Source organism: Manis pentadactyla, chromosome 16 (genome assembly GCF_030020395.1).
Source record: "Manis pentadactyla isolate mManPen7 chromosome 16, mManPen7.hap1, whole genome shotgun sequence".
In the NCBI taxonomy this organism is placed as follows: domain Eukaryota; kingdom Metazoa; phylum Chordata; class Mammalia; order Pholidota; family Manidae; genus Manis; species Manis pentadactyla.
In genome coordinates this window covers 3,206,818-3,234,497 of record NC_080034.1, presented here as the reverse complement: position 1 = coordinate 3,234,497, position 27,680 = coordinate 3,206,818, and the positions used below count along the sequence as shown (strand labels likewise).

Sequence of the window (27,680 nt, the reverse complement as noted above, 5' to 3'; positions counted from 1 at the left end):
TATTTTCTCTCAGTGTATAATTTGTGTTTGGGTTCTTCGAACAAGGTTTTTTTAGAGTAGTAATCTTAATTCTATAAATCCCACATGATGTATCCTTTTTATTTTTTGTATAGCATTTTGGTGTTGGGGGTTAAATGTCATCAGCAAGAGTGTATAGATTTTCTTGCTTTTAAATGGAATTTTTATAATTTTGCACCTAAAATTGTCTATGGAGAATGTTGAGTGAATTTTTGTGTAAGTTGTAAAGCTTGTGAGTACCTTCATTGCATTCTGTATGTTCTCCAACAAATTATACAAGACATGGGAAATTCCTGCAAATTGGGGTTTGATTTTCCAAAATTTTGTGATTCATCAATCGAGCCACAAGGGGGCTCCACCTTCCTCGAGCTGTGAGCGGTCGTCCCACATCACATAAAACTTAGAAATAAGTGGGTGTACTCTACCCACAGTGGCCCGTAGGCGACGCCTTTGCACTCTCTGTGGACCTGCGTGGCGCATGCTCGGTCAGGCCCCAGGACATCCTTCTGGTTCTGGCGGCAGTCAGGATTCCTCGGGCTCCCGTGCAGCTCCGTCCAGGACACCGCCGTCCGTGGCCGCCCTGAAAGCTCGGTTTTATGAGGAGCCATGGGACGGAAAGGTGAGGAGTGGCTCCCTGTGCGTCGCCTGCAGAGCGTTCCCCTTCAGGAGCCTGGGGAGGAAGGCCTGCGGCAGGGAAAGGGTCTCTGTGGAATTTGGGGGAGCGGCAGACGCGACGGGTGGAGTTAAGGGGGCGGGTGAGTCCAGGAAAGGCAGCTGATTCCGGGCCGGGGCGAGGGAGGGGCGCCCAGCGCTTCCCTGGAGCCCGTGTAGTGGGTGGATTGGCCGCACCTGCGGGATGCCCTCCAGGCTCCAGGCATCCTTCCTGATGAGGCTTTGAGACGGTAATGGGGCGGAGGGGACTTGGTTGCTGAATGGCCCGCCTACCTGGGGTTCAGGACTTGTGGTGCACCGAGCACACAGGGTGGATTCCTGAGAAGAGTCCCCAGTGTGGGGACCGCCTGAGAGGTTTCCCCCAGGCTCAGCACGGCACTGACAGAGCCCAGCATCCCGAGGACTGCCCCCCATCCGTGGCCTGTGTCCGGGCCTCGTGAGCTGCCTCCTAGGGCAGAGCCGGTTTGGGGAAGCAGAGGGTGCCCCGTGTTCTGTTACCACACCCGCTTCTGCTTGGGCGCCACACGGGGTCTCAGTTCCTGCAGATCCGCTGTGTAATGGGATGTTAGGGCGCCATGCTCCTACTCCGCTTTCCCAGGACGGCTGTGGGGATGGGGTCCCGTTCAGTTCCACCCAGCCTGTAGGGTGTTTGCTTGGTTTCTGTGAGAAGTGCGATGGAATTTTGGTGAGGGTCGCAGGGTTGTGCACGTTTTTGTGTGCGGAGGGACTTGTAACAACCTATCTCTTCCCGTCCACGTCTGCTGGGTCCACAATTTTCACGTTTCCCATCTCCTCAGTTAACTTTATTCTTAGGTACCTGTAACTTTTGGAGAAAATTCCTGGATTAAATGCCTTTTAGCCAAAATCAGTGAAAGGGAGATATAAAGTGGGAGAAACCTGTTTGTTACTTACTAGTAGTCATCCACTTCAGCATGCCCGTGTCTGTCACAACCAGGCTTCAGAAGAAGGGGCCCCACCGAACTTCTCCAGTCCAAATATGCCCTCTCTCGCCCTCGTAATTACCTGTTGATAGAGAGATGGACTATTTCTCTCCACTTCTTGGAAGCACCTACTGATGTGGAGATGCACGAAGGCTAGGTGAGATACTTTGGAAATACTACAGTTTTTTCCACAGCACGTTAGTCTTATTTATTTATTTCTTTGGTATCATTAATCTACAATGACATGAGCAACATTATGGTTACTAGTTTCCCCCCATCATCAAGTCCTCAGCACGCATCCCATTACAGTCACTCTCCATCAGTGTAGTAAGATTCTGTAGAATCACTAGTCTTCTTTGTGTTGGACAGAACTCCCCGTACCCCTCTTGGCACATTATGTGTGCTAATCATAAAGCCTTTCCCTGCTTACCCTCCCTTCCCACCCTCCCTCCCCAGGGCCTTTCCCTTTGGTAACTGTTAGTCCATTCTTGTGTTCTGTCAATCTGCTGCTGGTTTGTTTCTTCCATTTTTTTCTTTATTCTTACACTGCATTTATGAATGAAGTCATTTGGTACTTCTCTTTTTCCGTCTGGCTTATTTCACTGAGCATAATACCCTCTAGCTCCATCCAAATTGTTGCAAATGGTAGGAATTGTTTTATTCTTACACAACACTTTCTTCTTTATGATGCACTTGTAAAGGGCATTATTTTCTTAATCTCTGATATTTGGTTAATAGTGAATACAAGCAACCGACTTTTGTAAGTTGGTTTGGTATCTTACAAGTTTACTGAATTCATTTTTAGTTCTAACAGGTCTTTGGTGAAGTATGGCGGGAAATTGGAATTCTAAAATCCCACTGCTTTTACCCCAGATCTTTCCAAAGTCCAAGGCCCAGTGACTGCAGGGGATCCTCCCACAGACTTTCTAATGAGCCCTGGACCCGTGCAAGGTTCCATTTGTTTGAACTGGGTGGAAGGGCTTGGCCTCTCTTGACAGGGTGTTATGTCTGCTGTGCTTTTCTTATGTTTATTTTGCAAACTAATTTATATTCCAGCAAATTTAAACATACAGAAAACTTGTAGTGTCAGTACAGATTCACTTTATACTGAATTTCCTAGCATCTCACTTTACCACAGTTGCCACTTCACACAAAATTTCTGTGGTGTCTACCCCAAACAGGGACACGCTTCCAGGGAAACAACACCTGAATGCAAATGAAGGAAGTATTAGGGTCTCCACATGATAATCCAATGCACAGAACCACCGCAGCTGTCACCATGTGCTCCAGCTGTGTGCACATATCTTTCTATCCTGATGCAGTTTCCTTTATCTGGAACTGTTCCCGAGACTTTACCTCAGTTGGTTCCTCTGGGACCTTGAATAAGTTGGATCACCTAATATTTGTCCTTCTTGGAGGGGCGCATTTCCCTGAGCATAATGGCTTTATGGGTCCTTCTGTGCAGCAGGTTCTAGGACTCCTTGTTTACTCCACTGTGTAGAGACCACACTGTTTTCATCTGTCTGTGGATACCCAGGTCGTCTCCACGTTTTGGCTGTTGTGAATCATGCAGCTGTAAAGAGAGGTGTGCAATATCTATGTCCCTGCTTTCATGTCATTTGCGCAAATGCCCTGAAATGGAATTGCTAATTATATGTTAACTATGCTCGAGTTTTGGGGGACACTTCACACACAGTGTTTTCAAATCAGCTTTGGACCATTTTTCTTTATTTCTATATTTGGCAGAATAATATAGTTTATGGATCAACCCTGTTTTGTTCATCTGTTCATCCCTTGATGGGCATTTGAGTTGTTTCTACCTTTTTACTGTGGTGAGAAGTGCTGCTAAGAACTCTTGGGCCAGTTTCTGTTTGAACAGCATTTTCATTTCTTTGTGGTATTTATCTAGGATCGGTTCTTTACCCACAATTAGGTAACTGTATTATATATTATGAGGAAATGCCAAGCTGTTGTATACAAGCTGCATGTTTTATATTTCCACAAGCCAAGGTTAGGGGCTCTAATTCCTATGCATCCTTGGTAACATGTGATTTTGAATTTTCCTGAGTATGGCCAATGCCATGTGCTTGCATTGGGTGGGGGTCACTGTGGTCTAATTTGCATTTCCTTAGCAACTGATGCTGTGTGAGACCTCTTCATGTGCTTGTTGAACATTTGTATGTCTTACTTGGAATCTTAATCCACTTTAAACATTTGTCTTGTCTTGTTGCCTTGTACTAGTTTGTGGTGTTTCCTGGGTTACAGGCTCTTTTTAGATGTACAACGTGGAGATATTTCCTTTCATTCTGTGACTGCTTTTCACTTTCTGGTTGGTGACTTTTAACGCAGAAAAGTTTTTAATTTTATGCTCTCTTCTGTTGCTTGTCCTTTGGTGTCAGATCTGAGAAATCATGGCTAAATCCAAGGTCATGAACGTTAATCCTCATGTTTTCTTCTAGACTCTGTTGTTTTTTAAACATTATGTAAGCCCTTTGTCTGTTCTGAGTTAATTTTTGTATGTGATATGTGTTAAGGGTTCAGTTTCATTCATCTGCACATGGACAGCTATTTGACAAGCACTGTTTGCAAGGAAGACAATTCTTTCCGTAATTTAATTTTGTCCACCCTTGTCAGAAAGCAAGTGACTGTATACGGTTGGGGTGACTTCTGGGCTTTCCACTCAGTTCTGTTGATCTGTGCATACAGTTCACCCTTGAACAAAATGGGGGGTTGTGTAGCTGACATCCCACAGAGTCAGAATACACATTAAACATCTCACTGCCCCCAAACTTAAGTATTATCCTTATGTCATTGCTTATTTAGACTGGAAGACTTACCAATAATATAAAGAGTTAACACATACTTTGTACATTACACATGTTTTGTGCTGTATTATAACTGTAAGGTAAGGTAGAAAAATCAAGTGTTTCTAATTGTCTTAAGTCTTATGTGAGAGGTACCCTCCCTATACGAAGAGGAAAGGAAAATCCTTTTCTTTGAAGACAAAGGGACAGAAAGAGGAATCTTAATGAGCAGGCCTTGATAAGTTCCCCCTATTTACGACACTATCTCATACTCCTGAACCTGTCATATTTCTCCACAAATGTCCACTCCTTATCAAACCCAGCCCAAATTGCTCAGGCCAAGTGTTTCTCAGGTTCTTCACTTCCTTGTGAAGTCTCCCATATCACATAAAACCTATTAATAAATGGGTGTGCTTTTCTCTGGTTAATCTTTGTCAGTTTCATTTTCAGACCCAGCAACCCTAAGAAGGTCAAGAACAACTCCACCAACCCTTGCAGTGGACCCAGTTGATACTAAGCACAGCACACTACAGTGGGCATCATTCTATCACTCAGAAGAGGAAATTGAAGCTCCAAGCATTTAGTTGACTGGCCTAAGATAGGGCTGCCAGTCTTTGGGTAAAAACACAGGATATAGTTCAGATGATAGCAAGAATTATGTTAATATAAGTATGTCCAAAAAATTATTTGTTCTCTGAAATTCAAATTTAACTTGTGTTTCTATGGCATCTTTTCACCAAAGTCCCAGTTCTGGTGTAAGATAGGCTTTTTCTCTGAGACCAGGGCTCTTTCCACCACTCCAGGGGAGGGGCCTACACTCCCCACCCAGACCTGTGAATGGACAGTCATAGAAACTACCTCGGTCAGACAGTCAAATAGCTGTGCAAGCTGATACATGTCACTACAGCCATATCAGCCTTTTAATTGGAATCTAATCCATACACCTTGGGGTAAAACATTATAACATTTTAAAGAAGTAAACAGTTTTTGTTGTAAATCCTCCTTATCCTAGGATAGCACAAGCAGAACTTCCCGACCCTCTTCCTGGGATGTGCCACCGTGAACACAGAAATACAACAGAAAACATATTCTGGTCTTTGCCTCATTCCTGATCCTGGGCTCCTAAATCCCTGGGAATTTCCTGGGTAAGAGAGTCTTTTATACTAAGTAGGTGGTTCTGGGTCTGTTCTGCTTGGGTGTCTGAGATGCAGAAAGCCCATGCCATGATTAGAAACTTGGGATTTTCAGCCTCACCCCACCATTTTCCAGAGAAAGGGGAGGGGATAAAATTGGAGTTAATAATACATCATACAAGTGTCTCAAAATATGGATTTTGGAGAGCCTCCAGGTTGGCAAACAGATCCATGTCGTGTACTGGGAGGGTGATGTGTTCCAACCCCACAGGGAAGAATGAAGCCTTCTGATGGCCAAAGGCCGATGCCTTCATAATCCCAAAGAAGCTGTTAGAAACCATTTCTAATGTGGGGTACACCTGGGACCTCCAGTGATCAAGGCACCAGCTTCACTGGGCAAATCACTGTACATTCCACTGTACAAATTGTAGTGAAATGTAATGGATGTGCCCCAATTTGCCAAAACATTCATCTGCTGAAACACATCCTGATTTCTTTAAGTTTTTAGCCTTTATGAATAGAGCTATTATGTAAAACTGCATGGTGGCTTTTGTTGGGGCATAGTTTTTCAAAGCAGTTTTATAAATACTGGCGATGTAATTCTTGAATGTCAAGGTGAGACCTTTCTTAATTGTAAAATATTTTTAATGGCTCATTTTTGTTTCATGGATTTTTGTATAACTTGAGTAAAAATCCTTTATCAAAAATGTATTTTACAAATATTTTCTTTTAGTTTGTGTCTTTTGTTTGGGTTCTCTGAGCAAGTTCTTTTAGAGTAGAAATTATAACTCTATAAAACACATGTGATTATTTTTCTTTTGTGGATAGGCCTTTGGTGTTGGGTTCAGCAAGGTTGTGTAGATTTTCTTGCTTTACCTACAAATTTTATAATTTTGCATCTAAAATTTGCCTATGAAGAATTTTTTTTATGAGTGTACCACTAAAAATTTTTTAAAATTAAAGCATTATTGACATACACTCTTATGAAGGTTTCACATGAAAGAACACTGCAGTCACTACATCCACCCATATTATCGAGTCCCCTCCATGACTCATTGCAGTCACTGTCCATCAGAGTAGTAAGATGCCGCAGAGTCACTATTTGTCTGCTCTGTTCTACACTGTCTTCCATGTGGTCCCCCACACCATGTGTGCCAATCATAATACCCCTCAATCCCCTTCTCCCTCCATTCTCACCTGCCCTCATACACCCCTACCATTTGGTAACTGCTAGTCCCTTCTTGGAGTCTGTCAGTCTGCTTCTGTTTTGGTTCTTCATTTTTACTTTGCCTTTATACTCCACAAATGAGGGAAATCATTTGGCATTTGTCTTTCTCCACCTTGCTTATTTCACTGAGCATAATATGTTCCAGCTCGGTCTATGTTCTTGTATATGGTAGGATATGTTTTTTCTTATGGTTAAGTAGTATTCCATTGTGTTTATGTACCACACCTTCTTTATTCATTCATCTCCTGATGGACAGTTATGTTGCTTCCATATCTTGGCTCTTGTAAAAAGTGCTGCAACAAATATAGGGGTGCATATGTCTTTTGGAATCTGAGAAACTATATTCTTTGAGTAAATTCCTAAGAGTGGAATTACCGGGTCAAATGGTATTTCTATTTTTAGTTTTCTAAGGAACATGCCTATGGGGAATTTCGAGTTAATTTTGGTGTAAGTTGTAAAGCCTTTGCCTACTTATTTTCACTCATTTCACTCTCAATCAAAGTGGAGAAGACACAGGAAATTTGTGCCCATTGTGGCTTGAATTTCCAAAGATTTGTGGTTCATCAGTTTAGCCACAAGGGGGAACCACCTTCCCTGATCTTTAAGCACGCATCCTGCAATGCTCACCGTGACCCGTAAGTGGCGCCTCTGCCCTCTTTGTGGGCCAGCAGGGCTCATGCGCGGTCAGGACACAGGCCTTTTCTCCGGCTCTGACCAGTGCCGGAATTGCTCCAGCTCCCGTGCAGATCCGCGACACCGAGGGCCGCGTCCGCAGGGACAGCTTGGTTTCCTGAGGAGCTGCGGTAGGGAAAGGTAAGGAGAAGCTTTCCGTGCATCTGCTGCTGAGCGCTCCACTTCAGGGGCCGGGAGAGGAAGGCCTGAAGGGGTAAAAGGAGTCTTTTTGAAGTCTGGGCCAAAACGGGAGTGGCTGAGTTCAGGGTGTGGCGGGCTGCCCTCAGGGAGAGTTCGGGCCCAGGCTGAGACCGGGCTGGGGCGGGTATGTGGTGTCCAGCGCTTTCCCGGGAGCCTGTGTCTCCACGCTGCGTGCCTCGGGCCCGGTGCAGTGGGTGGATTGTACACACCTGTGTTAAACCCTCCGGGCTGCAGGCATCCTTCCTAACAAGGCTCTGAAATGGGAATGGGGGCGGTGGGGCCTTGGCTGCTTAAGCGGCTTGCTTACCTGTGCTACAGCCTTTGCTGAGCGCCCAGCACAAAGGGAGGTTTCCCGGGAAGGGTCCCCGAGGTGGGGTCCACCTGAGAGGCCCCCATGGGCACAGCATGGCGCTGACCCAGCCTGGCTCCCTGAGGGCGTCCCACACCCACGGCCTGTGACCAGGGCCTCGTGAGTCGGTTCTTCATGCCAAGTAGGTTGGTTGATGAAGCGCACCTGGTGTTCTGTTTCGACTCCCGCTTATGCTTCGGCGCCACATGGGGTCTCCGTTGCTACAGGTCCACAGTGTAGTGGGAGGTCAGGACACGATGCCCGTGCTCTGCTTTCTCATGACGGCTGTATGGATGGGGTCCTGTGTGGTTCTATCCAGCCTGTAGGGTGTTTGCTTCTTCGTGAAGTGAGACGAAATTTCGATGGGGGGTCCCACGGAGTCTGAAGGTTCCTGTTGGTGGAGAGGACTTGTAATAACCTAACCCCACCACCACCCCATCCTGATCTGCAGTGTCCACAGTGTTCAGGCCTCAAGCTTCAAGCCTCCCGTCTCATTGGTTAGGCTTGTCCTTAGGTACTTCATTCTTTATGATGCAGTTGTAAAGGGCATTGTTTTCTTAATGTCTCTTCCTGATGGTTGGTTGTTGGTGAACAGATGCAAACAACTTCTGTACATTGATTTTGTATCCTGCAAGATTATTGATTTTATTTTTAGTTGTAACAGGTTTTTGGTGCAGTGTGGAAATTGGAATTTAAAAATCCCAGTGTTCCACTCCAGGTCGTCCCAAACCCAAGCCCAGTGTCTGCAAGGGAATTTTACCACGTGCTTTGTAGTGACTCCAGCAGGCTAAGTAGCAGTCCACTTCGGGTGAACTGAATTGGGAGGGCTTGGCCTCTGTGACCGGGTGTGATGTCTGCTCTGCTTTTCTGGTGCAGGACTGACATGGTTGATCTGCAAAGTAATTTACTTTCGTGCAATTTCAAGCACACAGAAAACTTGCAGTGTCAGTACAAACACTCTTTACACTAAATGCCCATTGATATCACTTTACCACACCTGCCACTTCACACAAAATTCTCTTGGCCTCTACCCTATATAGGGACAAGTTTATAGGGAGCCACCACCTGACCCTAAATGAGGGAAGTATTAGGGTCTCCACATGATAATCCAGTGCGCAGACCCAGCACAGATGTTTCCACCTACCCCAGCTGTGTGCAAATGTCTTTCTATTCTGATCACATTTCCTTTTTCTGGAACTGTTCCTGGGACTTTAGCTCAGATGGGCTCCACCAGATCTCACATAAGTGGGATCACATAGTATTCATCCTTCTGTGACTGGTGCATTTCACTGAGAAAATTGGCTTTAGGGTCCATCCATGCAGCAGGTGCCAGGATGCCCTTGTTCACTCCACTGTGTGGAGACCACACTTTGTTCATTCATTTGTCTGTGGACACGTGGGTCTTCTCCACCTTTTAACCATTGTGACTCATGCAGTTGTGAACATAGGTGTCCAAATATCTAAGTCCCTGCTTTTGGCAGATGCCCTGTTGTTTTTTGCAGATGCCCTGAAATGGAATTGCTGTTCATATATTAACTGTATGTTCAAGTTTCTGGGGACACATTCCCCCCTCCCCACACTGTTTTCCAGGAGTCTGTGAACCATTTTTCTTTCTTTCTGTATATGGCAGAAAAATGCAGTTTATGGATCAACACGGTTTTATCCATCCATTCACACCTTGATGGGCATTTGAGTTTTTTCTGACTTTTTGCTGTGCTGATCAATGCTGCCAAGAATTCGTGGGCCAGTTTCTGTTTGAACATCATAGTCATTTCTTTGCAGTATTATCTAGGAGTGGGTGTAGAACCACAATTAGGTAATTGTATTTTATCTTTATGAGGAAACACCAAGGTGTTGTACAGAGGCTGCACGTTTTACATTTCCACAAGCAAAAGTTAGGGGCTACAATTCTTCGGAATCCTTGGGAATGTGTGATTTTCAGTTTTCCTGATTATAGCCATTCCCATGTGTGTGCAGGGAATTCTATGTGACGCCTTTCCATGTGCTTGTTGGAGCATTTGTATGTCTTGGAGTCTCTCATCCATTTAAAAAGTTGGGATGTTGTCTTGTTGCACTGTACAAGTTCGTGGTGTATTCTGGATAACAGGCTCTTGTCAGATGTACAGTGTGCAGATATTTTCTTCTATTCCGCGACTTTTTTCACTTCTTGGTTGGAATCTTTTGATGCAGAAAAGATTTTAACTTGGAGGAAATTAATTTATTCTTTCTCTTGTTGCTTGTACTTTGGTTTCAGATCTGAGAAACCATAGCTAAATCCAAGGTCATGAACATTTATCCCCATGTTTTACCTATTACATGTAAGCCGTTATGTATTTTGAGTTAATTTTTGTATGTGATATGAGTTAGGATTCATTTTCATTCTTCTGCATGTGGACAGCTGGTTGCCAAGCACCGTTTACTGGAAAGACACTTTCTCTCCATAAGTTAATGTTGTCCACCCTTGTCAGAAATCAACTGGACATTGTTGGTTAGGACCATTTCTGGGCTTTCCATTCAGTTATGTTGTTCTGTATATACAGTCGACCCTTGAAAAACATGGGGGTTAGTAGTGCTGACAACCACACAGAATCACAATCTACATAAAACATCTGACTCTGCCAAATCTTTGTTATCCTAAAACTGATTGCCTGTTTTGACTGGAAGCCTTACCAATAATATAAACACTCGATTAACAATGTTTTGTACATTATACCTATTATGTGCTATATTCTTACAGTAAAGTAAGCTAGAGAAAAGGTAGTGTTTCACATTGTTGACTTAACATTTTCCCAATACATTTCCGGGGAAAAGTCAGTTTAAGTGGACCTGTGGAGTTCACATGCCTACTGTCCAAGGGTCAACTGTGTATCTTTATGACAGTGTCACAGTGTTTCATTTACTGCTCACTTTGTACTAAGATTTGATTTTGGGAAGCCTGTGCCTCCAGCTTTGATTTTCTTTATCAAGATTCTGCTCAAGGGCTCATTGCGGTCCCTTGCAATTTTATATGTGACAGAATCAGCTGGAGCAATTCTTCCCATAAAGCTTTGGGAGTTTTCATAGGAAATACATTGAGTCTGTAGGGTGCATTTGTGCCATTGCCATCTTAGAGATATTAAGTCTGCCATCACCACAGCAGGTCCTTACATTTATTTTGCTTTTCTTTATTTTTCCTATTATCTATGTTTTATAATTTTAAATGCATAATACTTGCCCTTAATTTAAGTCTGTTCCCATGTATATTATTAATGTTGATATTATTTAGTAGAGAATTAAAAAATTCCTTTTGTGATTATTCATTGCTAATGTATACAAAGAAAACATGTTTGTGTAATGTTCTTTTTTCTTGTAACTTCGCATAGTTAATTTAGGAGGTTACATTTGGAATTTAAGGGTTCAGAGCATAGGGATTTAATAATTTAGATATTTAGGATTAAAATAATACTGCCTAATATTTAATAAATGGAGGATTGGAACACAGTGAAGAGTAGGGTTTGTCGTAGGGGTTTTGTTTGAAATAAGACAATAGGAAGAGAAGGGGTTAGAACTATGGATAGGGTACAGGAATGAGTTAGTGTTAGGGTTAGGGTAATGTGATAGAGTGAGCTATCAAATACAGCTAGGAGGCTTCAAACAAATTCCAGCCCTTTCGACATCTTCCTCAGACTTTGCAGGCATGAAAGTGGTCTCAGGCTGCCTGGTAGTTCTGCTGGGTTCAGAACCCTAGGTGGGAAATCTTTCTGGCCACCCAGCTTTTTTATCATCTGCTCTCCAGTGCTGCAGTGGACAAGTCTGAGGTCGTTTTCCTTGATCTTTTGCATGTTTTTGTCATTTTCTTCTGTGCTAGTATTTTAGTTCTCTTACTCATGTTTATCCTAGAAATTGTTGGTGAATTGACCACAATGTAAACTATTTTTCCTTCATTGAGTTGAGTGCTCAGTGGGTCCTTATAACCTAAGATTATGTGGTTGAGTTATTGAATATGTTCTTATAGTATTTCCTTTGACGATTTTCTCCTGTTTCCCTTTTTTTTGACTGCATATTAATTTTGGTATAAAACTTTTTATCATTGATTTTCCAGTGTTCTTACCTTTTTCTTTGTATTGTCCACTTCTCTAACTTCTTGTTCTCCTTTCCATGATATTTCTTTAACTAACCTCTGAATCCTTTCCTTGAATTTTTTGTTTCTTTTCGATTCTTCCTGATATTTTTCTTTTTAATAATAGGCTCTTATGAGATGAATGCAGTATCTTAGCTCAATGGAGATATTAAGTATGATTTCTTTGAACTTTTCTTCTTTTACCAGTATTGCCTGTTCCAACAATTATACTTTTTTCACGTTATTTTGGTCTTTTCTCCTAATTATCGTGGGCTTACTCAGATGTCTGGTGATCCTTCTCTTTCCCTTATTTAAGAGGTGAGGCACTGGAGATCTATCAAGAAATGGAGTGTGCCCGTTTGTGCCATGTAGGCCTTGTCTGCGGGCTTGTATTCTGCAGGACTTTGTAGGGTGACTGGGTCCCCAGGTGGCATTTTCATTGCAGATACTGATAGTTTTTCTGTAAGTCTTTTCAGTAGATGGGTTAATTTTCCCAGAGGATGGACCTTCGGTCTCTTGTTTTGGGCATATCAGTCCAGATACTGGAGTTCTTGACCTGTGTGGATAGAGTTCCTGTAGTCCTGGAGGATCTTGTGCTCTGACATGCACATGTTTACTTTCTAACCTTGTTTTCACCCCTATTTTCTTCACTGCTGGTGTTACAATTTTGTTGCTCTACAACAAAGGGGACAGTGGAGTATCCTTGGAGTCTAACTACTCCTTGAACAGACTTTCAAATGGTCTCCCTTTTTCTGCCTTTGCCCAGATGCCACCTTCACAGGTGGTCCCTGCAGCCTGTTTATGTTGATGCTGCCTCCTCAGACACTGAGGTTTGGCCATGCTCTGTGTCTCACATCCCTCTCCATTTCAACATACATTTTGCATATGTTGTGGTGCAGGGATCTAGATGTCTCCTAGTTTTAATTGAAAAAATGGAGTTCAATTTTTTTAAAAGAATTGTTCTATTGACTTTTCAAGAAAATAAAGGTGGTAGAGACAACTTTGCTCTATCATAAAAGTAGAAGCCCTTTGAACAGAGGAATTTCAAAGACTTTTGAGTAGAGAAATGTATTGAATGAATAAGAGAATGTAATATTATGAAAGTTCTCTGTCCTTACTTTCACCTCTTTGTGACTTTCTAAATCTCTGTGCATCTTTGCCCTACAGTATCTGTGGGAGTTTGTTCAGATAGACTGGAAGCTGGTTAGAGGCTTTCATATTGACCAAACTGTGCCAGATAAATGGCATATTTTCTGCTTGGGTATTGTTAGCCCCATAATGCTGGGGTGTACACTCTGTCCTTACTCTGTTCTGGCGTGAGTTTGGAAGACAGTGTCTGCTCTGATCAAGGTCAAGCAGGTTTGAGACAAAAGCAAAAGGCTTAGAGGGCAACTAACCATGGCCTCATTCATTCCACCTGCTTTTGTGCAGCATGCTTAACCCACGATGCTCTATGACTAGTCTTATCTGGTGATAATGTGTGGAATCCTACCGCATCGCAAGTGGCAGGATCCAGTGAGCATGAAGATTCTGTTTCCTGGAACTGGCTGGAAACTTACTTATTTTAAACGGAATGAGCTAGGCCTGCAGACATAAATGGCTGCTAAGCTCCTTGGTATCCAGTGTGGAAAATTGCCTTCTCTCTGTCCTCAGCATTTTAATATGCTGCCTATTGGGAGGAATTCCCCCTTGAAAAGAAGCTCCCTGGCATGCCCAGTCAGTTCTTCCCACCCCAGAATCTGAAAACTGAGGGAACAGTACAGAAACACAGGACCAGTTGGAGGTGGTAGTAAGTGCACAGGGGTGATGGGCTGATCATTGGGCAAGGTCAGGTGTGTTCCTGGGTACAGTCATGGAAATTTATTCTAAGTAAACTGGTCCTCTGCCTTTAGTGTGAACTCTGTTAGCTCCTACTGTACCGCCACGGTTTCCTTTCCCTTTTAAGTTGCCAACGTTCATTTCTGTTGTTTGTAGTTAAGAACAGGATTGGCACAGACTGGTTGTTCTTGCTATTTCCCTCTGGTTTCCCACTGTGAGCTAGATTTTTCTCTTGAAATGGGGTCCCAACACCTAGTCTTTTCTGAGAAGCTTTAGTGTCTGATTTGGACTTTAGGAAACTCAGGTCCTCATGTTCAAGGTTTTTAAACTTTGTTGTTTCTCAATGGAACTCGCATGTGTGGAATGCACCAGAAATGAAAACACACACATCTACTACACAAAAGGAGAATATTTGCTCCCCTTTCATTTCGTGTCTTATCTTTTCATGGAAAAATGATGTGGGTTTCATTAAATGTTTCTTTAATTTCGTTTTTCATTAAAAATTTTTATTGTGGTAAAAAATTATTACATAGTTTACTATCTTAACTGCTTTTAATTGTACATTTCAGTAATGTTAAGATTATTCACATTATAAAACACATTTCCAGAATTTTTTCACGTAAGTCTTGTTTGATCATAAAGAGAGGATGGCTCAGTTGAGAGAAAGAATACTGTTTTTATAGAAGAATAAACTTTTGGCCATTTTCCATGAAGCAAGTTAAAATATTATTTATCTTTTAAAACTTTTGAATTTTTGTAATTTTAGATGATGCTTATGGAGTATTAATTTTGTTCCTAAGCATTAGTTATATTGGTAACCAAATAAGTTTATATAAAAGTTTCCTTATGTAAGTAATGATTTGGGGCCAATAGTGACAGCATTTCCCCATTTTACTTTGTTAATTGGAGCCTGAAGTTGACTGGAGATAGTTGTAGCTGGTCTTGAGGAGGTGCAGAAAGGCTCATTACCCAGCGGTAGTTCATTGTGGCATCTCTTCTTTTCTTTTCCATGAATGGAGACAAGATGTATTAGCATCTTCTAACCACTGGTGAAGGCTCAGAAGTGCACCACAAAATCTCCTACGTTTTATGAAGCTGTGTTGTTCCCAAGTGCAGTGTTTATGTAAGACTTTTGGGAAGATCATAGTTAGGGACATATTTAGAGTATTTGTGGTTGTCTTTTGAAGCATGAGGAACCAACTCTCTTAATTAGCAGTTTATCAAATCCCTGATTCATACATAGATTATTCAAAAGAAAGAGTTACTCATATGTATGTGTGTCACACACACACATTCCCACACATAAATATATGAAATGCTGTTTAGACAACGGTCTCACATTAAGTTGTTAGAAAGGGTTATTTAAAGTTTTCAAACTGAACTGGTTATTCAGTGGTTTTTTTTGTCATTATTTCTTTTTCCCAGCACTAAAATGAATATGAAAGCAGTGAATATTAGAAAAATGAGAATGAGAAAGAAGAGTGGAAGTAATCAGTTTTATCTTTCAAGGAAGACAGCAAACATTTGGTCTATGTGTTTTTTTTAATATTAAGATATTACTGATAGTCACTCTTATGAAGGTTTCACATGAAAAACAGTGTGTTTACTACAATCACCCATATTATTGAGTCCCCATATACATCTTTTTTTTTTTTTGGATCATACTGTATATACCATTTTTTGCCCTCCTTTGTTGTCTAACAAAAATAGTTTCCAAATACAGGTAACTTATTTTTAGATACATGTCATTCCTTTAAAGGATTATTATCGTTAATGTAATCATTTCTCTGCTTATAGGGTTTTAGATTGTTACTAGCCATATTAGTTTGCAACTGGCAAGCTATTCCAAAGAGTTTGTTAAATTGAATGTTATTTTAGAAAGTACATTTTCATATTAGGCTATTTCACTATTTGTTTTAGTGCTCTGTCAAAAACAAAAATACTTTGGTTCATACTGTTGTCAGGCTATGCTGGGTTATGTTGGTGGCCCCGGATGAGTTTAAGGACAAGAAATAGTCACTTGCTGAAATGGAAAATAGGAAAAGTTAAGATGATTTTGATCTGTGTTGCTGGCAAAACCATAATTGTTTTTCTCAGGGCCTAGGACTTCCCAAAATCACAGAATAAAGATAGCTCTCTTCCCAGAGCATCCATTTGACTTGAGGATTTTGAATATATTGTGAAACATAACAAGGTTTAGTAGCAAGACAAACACTGATATATTGTGGGGCAGGATGCCTTGACTGATTTCCCTGAATTTTTAAGATTAAAATGCCATATTCAATTTAAGAAATTTAAGATTTAAGAAATTTTACATTAGCAAGGGCTACTTCAAAGTATATCCTCCAATCCCCGATATCATGAGTTGGGCCATTTGATGAATACTTTAAACTTCGTGTGCCACATAGTTCAATCCTGCATATTCTGTTTGGTTGTTTTGTTTTGGTTTCTAACCCTTTAAAAATGACAACAGCACACTTGCTCACAGGCTCCTCCATTGCTGACCCCTGCTGTAGACAGTCCATTCACATTTCCTTTTACCTCCTGGGGCTCCTCAGTGATCACACTTGAGAAACACAGGCTAAGCTGTTCCCAAACTCTCCATGAAAATTAAGCATATATTTAGGCAGAATGGAAAAGAATGTAGTGATGGACAGAAATTTTGACTTATGTTGAAGCCCAACTGGCTGCAGCAGTTATGTGCTAGTAGAACTCTTCAGAGACAAAAAGGGAAGCTAAAGTTCCAAATTTCATTGTTGTTCACAGGAGAGTTTGCTCTGTCTTTAAAATGTAGACATTATTAATATAGGGTTAATGGCTACATCTACGGAGTGAAGCCCTGCACGTAGCCCCACCCCATTTGCCGCACCTCATTACCCAGTTGGTGGCCAAATCCTCCCTTTTCACTTCCTGCATAAGTCGGTACTGTTTCTGTCTCAAAACCCAATTTGAGCAGGCCTTGTTGTTGGTCTTCCTCTAATTAACCAGGAATCTCATTATTTCTCTCTCCCCCATGCCCAGAAAACCTTATTACTCTTAGGACATTTATTATCTTGGAGTGTTTTTTTTTCGTGTCTTTGCCTTCTGCTAGGCTCTGAGTACCTTGTGCTTGTCCTCAGCTGGCTCTGTTGTGTCTTTACTGTAGTGTCTGTCACCTGTTGTGATGCTAGGAACGCAGAACGTACTCAACAAAAATTGTTATGTGAAGGGGCAATAGCTACAGGTGTTTTCAGCTGAGTGTGTGTAACCAGTTCTTTTGGGTATTGCCTCATGTAGCATTTGCACTCTTGTTCTAATAGCAGTCAGAGCCAAGTGTCTCCAAAGCAAGATTACTGAACCTTCTGGTTTTTATGATGAAATCTGTTTGGGAAATTGCCTCAATTAGAAGCTCACATATCCTGCAGTTAATATTTTCTTAGGAAATTTGATCTGAATTTAAAAATCAGAATTATTCTGTCTAAAACATCACTTACCTAATCAAGGAGTTCTTCACTTGTCTTACCTTCTGTCCGAATGTTTAATCTTCCATTTTCACTTTACTGAGATGTCTGCCACAGTGTTCTACAGTGATGAGAATCTGTGGCATGTCTTCCGTAAAAACAATGCCTTGTGTTCTGAATATTGAAAGGCCACCCCAGTTGTGCTTCCAGCCATTTATCTTTAGTAATCCAAACTGGTGATTTTCTTTCCATTAAAATTTTTCTCTCATTCTTACCCTTATGCAGCAAAGTTAATGAAAAGGAAACAGAATGCTTAAGTTACTAGGGCCATCTTAATGCCAGTGTTCAGACAGTAAATCCTGTTGACAGGAGGGTCAAAGGTAAAGAGTAAGTTTTCCTCTGCCCCTATTTTCATGTGACCTCTCCCAGGTCCCCAAGATGTATCTTCTTTGTGAGGTTCTGCTTCCAGTTTTATAATCACCCTGTCCCTCACACTAGTGTCTATAATCCTTGATTTTAAATTTGGACAGTATTTACTTCTTTCTTTAAAAGATGACAAATTTGCATTCTTAGAACTTCTCTCATCTCACCCATTTGATTTATACATGCAAAATTGTTAAAGTCTCATTCTCTTCTGTAACTGTAATAACTATTATTAAGTTAAAATACAATACATGTTATATTTGTATTGCTTTGGACATGTAAATACTGTTCTCTACAGAGCTATTCAGTTGTGTGAGCAGTGAGAGGAGGGCAAATAATTCTGTTTTACCAAATTACTGTGGTTTAAGAAGGACATAAATGTCAATATCCAAGAGATTATCTTTCTTAATTGATTTTTTTTCTTTCCACTTACTCCTCTGATATGACTTAAAATTTTATTGCTGGTTTCTTTTCCTGTTGAGCACAAGAAAACTTTTCCCATGCAATCTCATTTGGTGCTTGTAGACACACCTGCTTGCTCTTCCATCTTGTACCAGTAGGGTTTGAATTGGGAATTTAAAATCATCATCAGCATACTCTTTTTTGTTGTATTTGGCATAAAAATTGCTGAATGACAACTGCATTGCACATATCCTACCAGGATTAGAACTGCCAATTGTGTTTTCCTTCTATACTCAGATTCCATAGAATGGAATATAGCATTAATGGTCCTTATACACTGAGGAATCTTCCCAGAGGCTACCCTCAGGCTTAAAAGACATTTTTAGAAGGAGCCTGTGGTCATTTTCCAAAGCTGCAGCAACTCATAGTCTTAGAAAGAGTGTCTTAAAAAATTCTTTGGGAAACCAGGCTTGCTGTGGCTCACTGAGAACCCATGGCTGCCACTGTTCAGTCGGGCCTTATGCTGTTCTTGCTCCTTCAACCGTCCCGTCAGTGAAGTGTCACGAGTGAGCATGAGGAGTGGGACAGCCTTCCAGTGTGCCTACTGTGGGCCCCCCTCACTGATCCTGGGTCACTGGCTGTATGGAGCACATCCCTGTCTCTGTCTGAGATGGTTGTTGAGCCCATGACCATCCCATTGTAGAACCGGTGAGTTCCCTAGTGAGCTCTGAAGAAAGGCTCTTGTGGGCTCTACCAGTTGTAGATTTTATCAGGAGCTTATGAATGTCTCTCACACTGGTTCTCACTGGAACACTAACAAGTACAGGTGAAAGAAGCTTTTCTTTTCTTTTCCTTTTTCACAGTTGTTTAGCTTGCTTTATTTCTAAAATTGTAGTGTTTGGGTAAATGTGCCATTAGGATAAATGTCAGTTATGTTGATATCTATATAATTCAGAAATTTTCTTTTCATAGGCAGTTGGCACTACAAAGTGAATTTATCATCCCTTTTCCTAAATGAAATAAAAATGTATTGTCTTCTGAAATGGGGCTAATTTATCTTGAATACACTTTGTGTGTCTGTGCCTTCTCAAAAGACATATTATCTGATCATTGTTCTTATAGTTACAGAAGGTTGATTGTCCAGCATGTGCAATTTGCAGGTGTGCATTTACAAGCACTTCAGAGACAGTATCTTTGACCATAAGAAATTCAGCAAGCCTATCTAGAGACTTAATAGTGAGTTTTTAAAATACTGTTTTTTAACTTTCATAGTATGAATTCTAATATATATATTTAAAAATAGATGCCTGATAAGTGAAGTGAATATAAGAAAACAGATCTTCCTCTTTTATTGGGGAATGCATCAGGACAAAATATAAGAATGTATATCTTAATAGGATGTGATGTTTAAATTTCTATTTTAAACTATTTCACATCATACTGTATGTTATTTTCTCTGAAAGGTGTTAACTATTAATAAATCCTAGATTTTAGATTATCACTCCCCTACTCTGCTTAAATGTGACAAAGAAAACAATTTAACCTCTTATTTGAGATTCATCAGGACACTCAAAACTTTTGAATGTCAGAAAGTAAATTTTTACACAATTATTTAAAACCTGTAGTTAATAGAGTAGAAATCGGATTTACTCAAATTATGTTACTAGCATGAGGTTAATCTAAAGCATGGCACATTGGTCATTAACTAGCAAACAGAACTCATTCATCCACTTGACAATTACTATTGGTAAGCTGCTGTGCCAGGTCCTAACATTAATTTTAAAAGTGATTTCCTTTCAATTATTCCACTTTTAAAGTTGACTAGCAAATGTTGTATTTGTCACTTTGGAAAGAGTTAATTACCATAAAGGACAGTTTCTAAGCTTTTGGGAGGGAGGGTCCATCAGTGTTTAGGTAAGAAGCTCTTCAGCTGTAATGACATAGCACTGAGTTGAGGGACCATAAAATTAAATAATGCTTCTGATTTTGGTAGAAAATAGACTTAAAGAGAGTTTTTATATAAATAAGGAATGTTGCCATTATGATAGTTCTAAATATCTGAAATTTCTAAATACCTTTGTTAGTATCTGAAATGTAGGAGAATAGTTTTAGTGCAATGTGTGGTTAAATGGATTGTTTATAATGTTACATATTCTTTCTATGTGTTACATGTATATATTTTATATGTCTTGTTTAATATATATGAAACTTGCTTAGAAGAGTACATTATTTCCAGGTTTGTGATTTGGTGAATTACAATCATTTTAAGATTAAGGTTTTTAATGTAAACACTGAAAACTGAATTACATGCACTGAGTCTCACTGTAACTTAACTTTTGCTCATTCATGTGCATGGTATTTTCATATTAACACTTGAGTTTTTCAGCTTCTTAACAGCACCTTATAAAAAGATGGAGCCCATCAACTCTCTCATTTTCACCTTCTTCGCGGATCCTTACAAGATCTTCAAAACCAAATAGATTCCCTTGCAGAAGTAGTCTTACAGAACAGGCGTGGCCTAGACATTCTCACCGCGGAACAAGTCAGAATCTGCTTAGCCTTAGAAAAGAAATGCTGCTTCTACGCAAACAAGTCTGGAGTAGTTCGTGACAAAATAAAAAGACTCCAAGAAGATCTCATGCAAAGAAAGAAAAAACTGTTTGAAAATACCCTATGGTCTGGGATGAGCAGGTTTCTTCCTTATCTTCTCCCTATACTAGGAACCTTCCTTAGTCTCATGCTTGTGTTCTCCTTTGGCCCTTTGGCCTTAAAGAGAATTACCACCTTCATTAAAGAACAGATCAATACTGCCCTCGGCAGACAGATACAATTCCACTGTCCCCATTTTGTCCTGGTGGACCAAGGCTATGATGTGCCAGATGACTCCCCTCCTTTAGAAGCTGCATAGGATTCAGACCTATGCATATAGGCTCACAATAAAGTGAGTGTGATATGGGCACCAAAGTGGTTGCGAAGCTAAGCATTGCAAGGGAAGGTCCATGAACCGCCTCTGAATTCCCTGAGAGAAAAACCTGGCTTGCATGGAGGTTAATATCTAAAATGAATACGCCCTTCCTCCCCTCCACAAAAGATACCAAGGGCCAACGTTGACCCCCATAAATGGAGAGTCTCGGAGGATCCAAGTCACTACTCCCCCAATTGGTTAATGCCCACCGCTAAATAGCGGGCCTCCACCTCTTTTCTATAAGAAGGGAGGAGATATCGGGAGCCTTAGGACATAGAAACAATGGTCTAGCCCTTTCCGCCTAGGCCTCTAATTTCTGCCCCGTTTAGGAAAGATCAATTGACCAGCTTGAGATTAGACGCTGGGATAGAGATTAAGCAGCTGCTGTGATAACATCTCCTCCTTAGTAAAACATTCTATCTTTTCTCAGTAAAACCCCACCCATGATCTTTTCCAGAGAACATTATTCATTTAGGTATCCTAGCAACCTAGATAATCCTTGCCAATTCAGCTGGGGCTGTTTCCCTCTCCTAGCTCCTATATAATCTACCTTGTAACAATAAACTTTGAGACCTTGATAAGACTTTCGGCTTGGTCTCCTTCTTTGTGTCTGGTTTGTCTCTCATCCAGTTTAACTTCCCCTCGAGCCCTTGTTGAACGCCACACTGGCCGGGACATTTATCCATTCATCTCCTCATGGACACTTAGGTTTCTTCCATTTCTTGGGTATTGTAAAGAGTGCTGGATCAACATAGGGGTGCATCTGTCTCTTTCAAACTGGGCTCCTGCACTCTTAGGGTAAATTCTAGGAGAGGAATTCCTGGGTCAAATGGTATTTCTGTTCTTTGTTTTTTTGGGATCATCCATACTGCTTTCCACAATGGTTGAGCTGACTGACATTCCCACCAGCAGTGTAGGAGGGTTCCCCTTTCTCCACACCGTTGACGACATCTGTTGTTGTCTGTCTTTTGGGTGGTGGCCATCCTAACTGGTGTGAGGTGATACCCCATTGTGGTTTTAATGGGCATTTCTCTGATGGTTAGCAATGTGGAGCGTCTTTTCATGTGCCTGTCGGCCACCTGAAATTACTTCTGTGAAGTGTCTGTTCAGATCCTCTGCCCATTTTGTAATTGGATTTATTTGCATTTTGTATGTTGAGGTTCATGAGCTCTTGATACATGTTTTGGATGGCAATGCCTTATCAAATATGTCATCAGTGAATATATTCTCCCATACAGAAGGATGCCTTTGGTTCTACTGATGGTGGTCAAACAGAATCTTACTAAACCGCCTACCACTTCATTCCCAATCTGACTAAATTTTTTTTTAAGAACACCAACCAGCCGAGAAAACTGGAATGAAGAGGAGAAGCTGTGATGCAGGAACATCTAGTGTAAAACTGAGAGGTGAGCTGGTGTGGAGACTGGTAGGTTGTATCTTTCCATGTGCTGCTTTCACGTGTCATAGGTAAAAAAGATTGCCAAGGAGATGAAGCCTGGGGTCTTGATGTCACCTGGTATCAATGGAGCCATGTATCCTCTAGCCATTGATGGGAAAGCTAGCATGCGGCACTGTTGTTTTTCCTGCGGAGTTACACGTGCGGCGTCCCTCGTTTGCAGTTCAGTCAGAGCCCGTGTGGGACTGTCCTGGCACTGGCCGGGGTGGACCCGAGAGCTGTGCCATTCCAGCTGGGCAGTCGCAGCACCCCTCTCGGAAAAGGGCCTCAGCAGCGCTTTCTGGAGAGAGAGAGTAGAGAGAGAATTGTGTTCGAGAGACATTGACTGTTTTCTGTTGCTCCCTGAGCATGCTCCTGATGTTTATTTTGAGATCTCTTTCTCACGAAGATTGATTTGAGGTCAGTTACCAGGTTCCCTTGAAGGTTCATATTTGTAGGTGGTGCACTCTAGCTACCAGAAGCTTTACTCTCTGGAGATGCACAGCCCTTGGTTGGATGGCAGGGGTCCAAGGGGAGCGGTGCCGATGCCCATCCCTGCTGGGAGTAAAGAGGTCTTTCCTGCTTCCCGGCCACATTGCCCATCTCCACTGCCAGGGCCAGAGTGCGGAGCATGCAGGGAGAAGCTGCCGTACGTGGGGGCGGCCGTTTTGCAGGCCGGTGATGGCGGGGAGGTAGGCCATGTACCAGTATCAGCATGGTAAGGGGCCTCAGAGCTGCGAGGCCAGCCAGGGGGATGGAGCAACTGGAGCTCCTTTAAGCTAACCCACCTGCTGGGCAGAGTGCATCCGCGCAGTTTGGCTCACCTGTCCTTTCTCCTGAGTGGCAAGCCCTGTGGAAGCCTTGCCCCAGTAGCAGTTCTCTCGCTGTTAGGAAGTCTCTCATACTGTCCGCCTTTCTTTTGTCAAACAGCGGCCGGATGTGGATCCCTGTGTTGTCCCACAAGTGGCTGGAACCTCAAGTCTCTCGAAGTTTTCCGCCTCTCTTTGCTTTCCAACCCCACCGATCCTCCAGTACACACCACATGTACAGTAGGTTCGTGCTCAGAGAGCACATCTCCACGGCTGTATGTCACACTTCTCCTTGAGGTGACAGGCTGCCGCAGAAGCGTTCCTCCCTGCTGCTCTTGCACGATTTGTTATAGTTGTTCTATTAACATATAGTATTTATTTATGTGGTTTTGATCTTGGGAGAAGGTTTCCGCATCCACTCTCATGTGAGCCTGCATCATTAATCCCATCAGCACATCTTTTTCCTGCTTTTTTTCTTCAGTATCACTTGTTTAGGGTACCTGTCCGCACCCCTCAATTTGTAGTTTGTCTTCGTTCTTCGATATCAAGTCAGTCTACAGTAAGGGAACAGGTAGGTGGTCTTGAGATTTCATCACTCCTTTTAAAAATGTGTCTTTTGATTGGAGCACTCAGAGCCTGTCCTTTTATTCTGATAATTGAGAGCTGTGTCCTTATTGCACTTAAAAAATCTTTCTTGTCATCATTTATCTGCAATCACGTGAAGAACATTATGATCACCAAGTACAACAAGTCCTCTCCAAAAAACCCTTTATAGTCACTGTCCATCAGCATTGTTGGATGCTGTAGACCCCTTCACCATGTCCCCCCACACACACCCTGTTACAGTCGCTGTCCATCAGCGTGTAGTAAGATGTTGTAGAATCTGTACTTGTCTTCTCTGTGTTGTACAGCCCACCAAATGCTCCTCCCACCACACATATTATACACGCTAATACTAAAGCACACTTTCTTTCTCCCCGCCCTTATCTCTCCCTTCAACCCAACCTGCCCAGTCCCTTTCCCTTTGGTAACTGTTGGTCCACTCGTGGGTTCTGTGAGTCTGCTGCTATTTCTTTCCTTCAGATTTTCTTGGTTGTTATACTCCACACATGAGTGAAACCATCTGGTTCTTGTCTTTCTCTGCCTGGCCTATTCCACTGAGCATACTACCCTCTCGCTCCATCCACGTTGCTGCAAATGGTAGGATTTTTTTTCTTACTGCACTTTTTAAACTGGAATTCTGTCTTCTATTTGGTCTGTAGTTTCGCTATATGCTTTCACCATTGCTCACCTTGTTATGAGCAATAACTTTGTTTTAATCGATATGTACCTATATCTATTTATCTGTCCGTCTGTCTATCTGTCTATCAAACAGTCAGTCATCTTTTTGTCTGCCCATCTGTCCTTTTGTACAGAACAGTTAACAACATAGCCTTTGTCACTTCCTTACATTGTGCTTCCAAAAATCTTTCAAGCTAACTAGGCTGCAGGGAAAGCACTGGGTTCACCGAGACACTTGCAGGTAGAGTCATCCGCATATTCCTAGAAAACCAGGAAATCTTGCTGCAGGGTCTTGAACCCGTGTCTCTGTCCTCTCTCCTCTTTTATCTCCTTCTCACTTGCTGACTGTTTTTAGTCACACTCATTGACTAAGGTCTCCCTGAAGACCCCAAGTATCCGTCCTCTGGGCCAGTTTAGACAGAAAAGTAAACTTGGTGCTTTTCTCACCACCATGTTTGAGGGACATCAGCGTGATCACCGCTGACAGGATGGAATGACAAATGAAAAGGAACACCAATTTCTAGAGAAGAGCAGTTGGGAGCAAAGAGTGTGTTTTGGAGTGACGTGTTTATTTGAGTATTAAAACTTCCCTCTTTATATAGTTATAACTTTTTAAATTCTTGAACATCATAAAACCCACTGATTTCAAAGGCCCAGACGCGTATATTTACAGCAATTCAGTTGTTGAGATGAGAGAAAATGAGAAGGACGTTGCTGTACCACTAAATCCATGGCTGGGCACGAATGAAAAAAATGAAAATAATTCACGGTGGAAAGATAGGGCTATTTTCTACTGACTGTCTCTGGGGTCTCAAACAGAGTCCATTTGTTTGATTCTTTGTTTTTTAATTTCACTTGTGTTGGGTACCTGTCCTCACCCCTTTGGCTTGTAGTTTGTCTGTTTCCTTGGATCACAAGTGTGTCTCCTGTAAGGGAGCACATAAGTGGTCTTGAGTTTTCATCCCTCTTTTAACCCTACGTCTTTTGATTTGGAGCTCTCAAAGCCTGTCCTTTTATTCTGATGATTCAGAGCTGTGCCCTTATTGCACTTAAAGAATTATTTTGTTATCATTAATCTACAATCACGTGAAGAACATTATGTTTACTAGGATTCCGATTCACCATTCCCCCCCTAAAACCTCTTAGATCACTGCCCATCAGTGTGTAGTAAGATGGGGTATAATCCCTACTGTCCTCTCTGTGTTGTACAGCCCACCCCATGCTCCTCCCACCACTCATATTGTACACGCAAATACGAATGCACCCTTTCTTTCTCCCCGCCCTTATCCCTCCCTTCCCATCCAACCTGCCCAGTCCCTTTCCCTTTGGTAACTGTTGTTCCACTCGCGGGTTCTGTGAGTCTGCTGCTATTTTTTTCCTTCAGTTTTTCTTGGTTGTTATACTCCACACATGATTGAAACCATCTGGTTCTTGTCTTTCTCTGCCTGGCCTATTTCACTGAGCATACTACCCTCTCGCTCCATCCACATTGTTGCAAATGGTTGGATTTGTTTTCTTCTTACGGCTGCTTACTGCACTTTTTAAACTGGATTTCTGTCTTCTCTTTGGTCTGTACGTTCGCTATGTGCTTTCACCATTGCTCTCCTTTTTATGAGCTTTAACTTTGTTTTAATCGATATGTACCTATATCTATCTATCTGTCTATCTATCTATGTATCTAACAGTCTATCAATCAGTCAGTCATCTTTTTGTCTGCCCCTCTGTCCTTTTGTACAGAACAGTTAACGACATAGCCTGTGTCACTTCCTTACATTGTGCTTCCAAAAATCATTCAAGCTAACTAGGCTGCAGGGAAAGCACTGGGTTCACCGAGACACTTGCAGGTAGAGTGATACGCATATTCCCAGAAAACCAGGAAATCTTGCTGCAGGGTCTTGAATCCGTGTCTCTGTCCTCTGTCCTCTTTTATCTCCTTCTCACTTGCTGACTGTTTTTATTCACACTCATTGACTAAGGTCTACCTGAAGACCACAAGTATCCTTCCTCTGGGCCTGTTTTAGACAAAAAAGTAAACTTGGTGCTTTACTCACCACCATGTTTGAGGGACATCGGCGTGATCACCGCTGATAGGATGGAACGACAAATGAAAAGGAACACCAATTTCTAGACAAGAGCAGTTGGGAGCAAAGAGTGTGTTGTGGAGTGACGTGTATGTGTATCCAAACTTCCCTCTTTATATAGTTATAACTTCTTTAAATTCTTGAACATCTTAAAACCCACTGATTTCAAAGACCAGATGCATATTTTTATAGCAGTTCAGTAGTTGAGGTGAGAGAAAATGAGAATGACGTTGCTGTACCACTAAATTCATGGCTGGGCACGGATGAAAAAAAAGAAAAGAATTCACGGTGGAAAGATAGGGCTATTTTCTACTGACAGTCTCTGGGGAACTCAAACAGAGTCCATTTGTTTGATTCTTTGTTTTTTAATTTCACTTGTGTTGGGTAACTGTCCTCACCACTTCGGCTTGTAGTTTGTCTGTTTCCTTAGATCTCAAGTGTGTCTCCTGTAAGGGAGCACATAAGTAGTCTTGAGTTTTCGTCCTTCTTTTAACCCTGCGTCTTTTGATTTGGAGCTCTCAAAGCCTGTCCTTTTATTCTGATGATTCAGAGCAGTGCCCTTATTGCACTTATAAAAATTTTTTTGTTATCATTAAACTACAATCACGTGAAGAATATTATGTTTACTAGGCTCCCCCGTTCACCAACTTCGCCACCAAAACTTTTTACAGTTGCTGTCAATCAGCAGAGTTGGATGCTGTAGACTCCTTCACCATGACCCCCCACACACAACACGTTACAATCGCTGTCCATCAACGTGTAGTAAGATGCTGTAGAATCTCTACTTGTCTTCTCTGTGGGGTACAGCCCTTCTCATGCACCCCTGAACCCATGCATTATATATGCTAATCCTAATCTCCCATTTCTTTCTCCCTGCCCTTATCCCTCCATTCCAAACCAAACTGCAAA

At 41.8% G+C, this 27,680-nt stretch overlaps 1 long non-coding RNA gene across 1 annotated transcript in view; it reads left to right on the top strand.

The window, feature by feature from the left end:
• Nucleotides 1-23,647, top strand: part of LOC130681325 (uncharacterized) — a 52,695-nt gene extending 29,048 nt beyond the window's left edge. Inside the window, exons 2-3 of the long non-coding RNA XR_008994378.1 lie at nucleotides 22,497-22,571; nucleotides 23,531-23,647. This is a non-coding gene — a long non-coding RNA (uncharacterized LOC130681325). The remainder of the gene's footprint in view (nucleotides 1-22,496; nucleotides 22,572-23,530) is intronic.
• The last annotated feature ends 4,033 nt before the right edge of the window (nucleotides 23,648-27,680 follow it).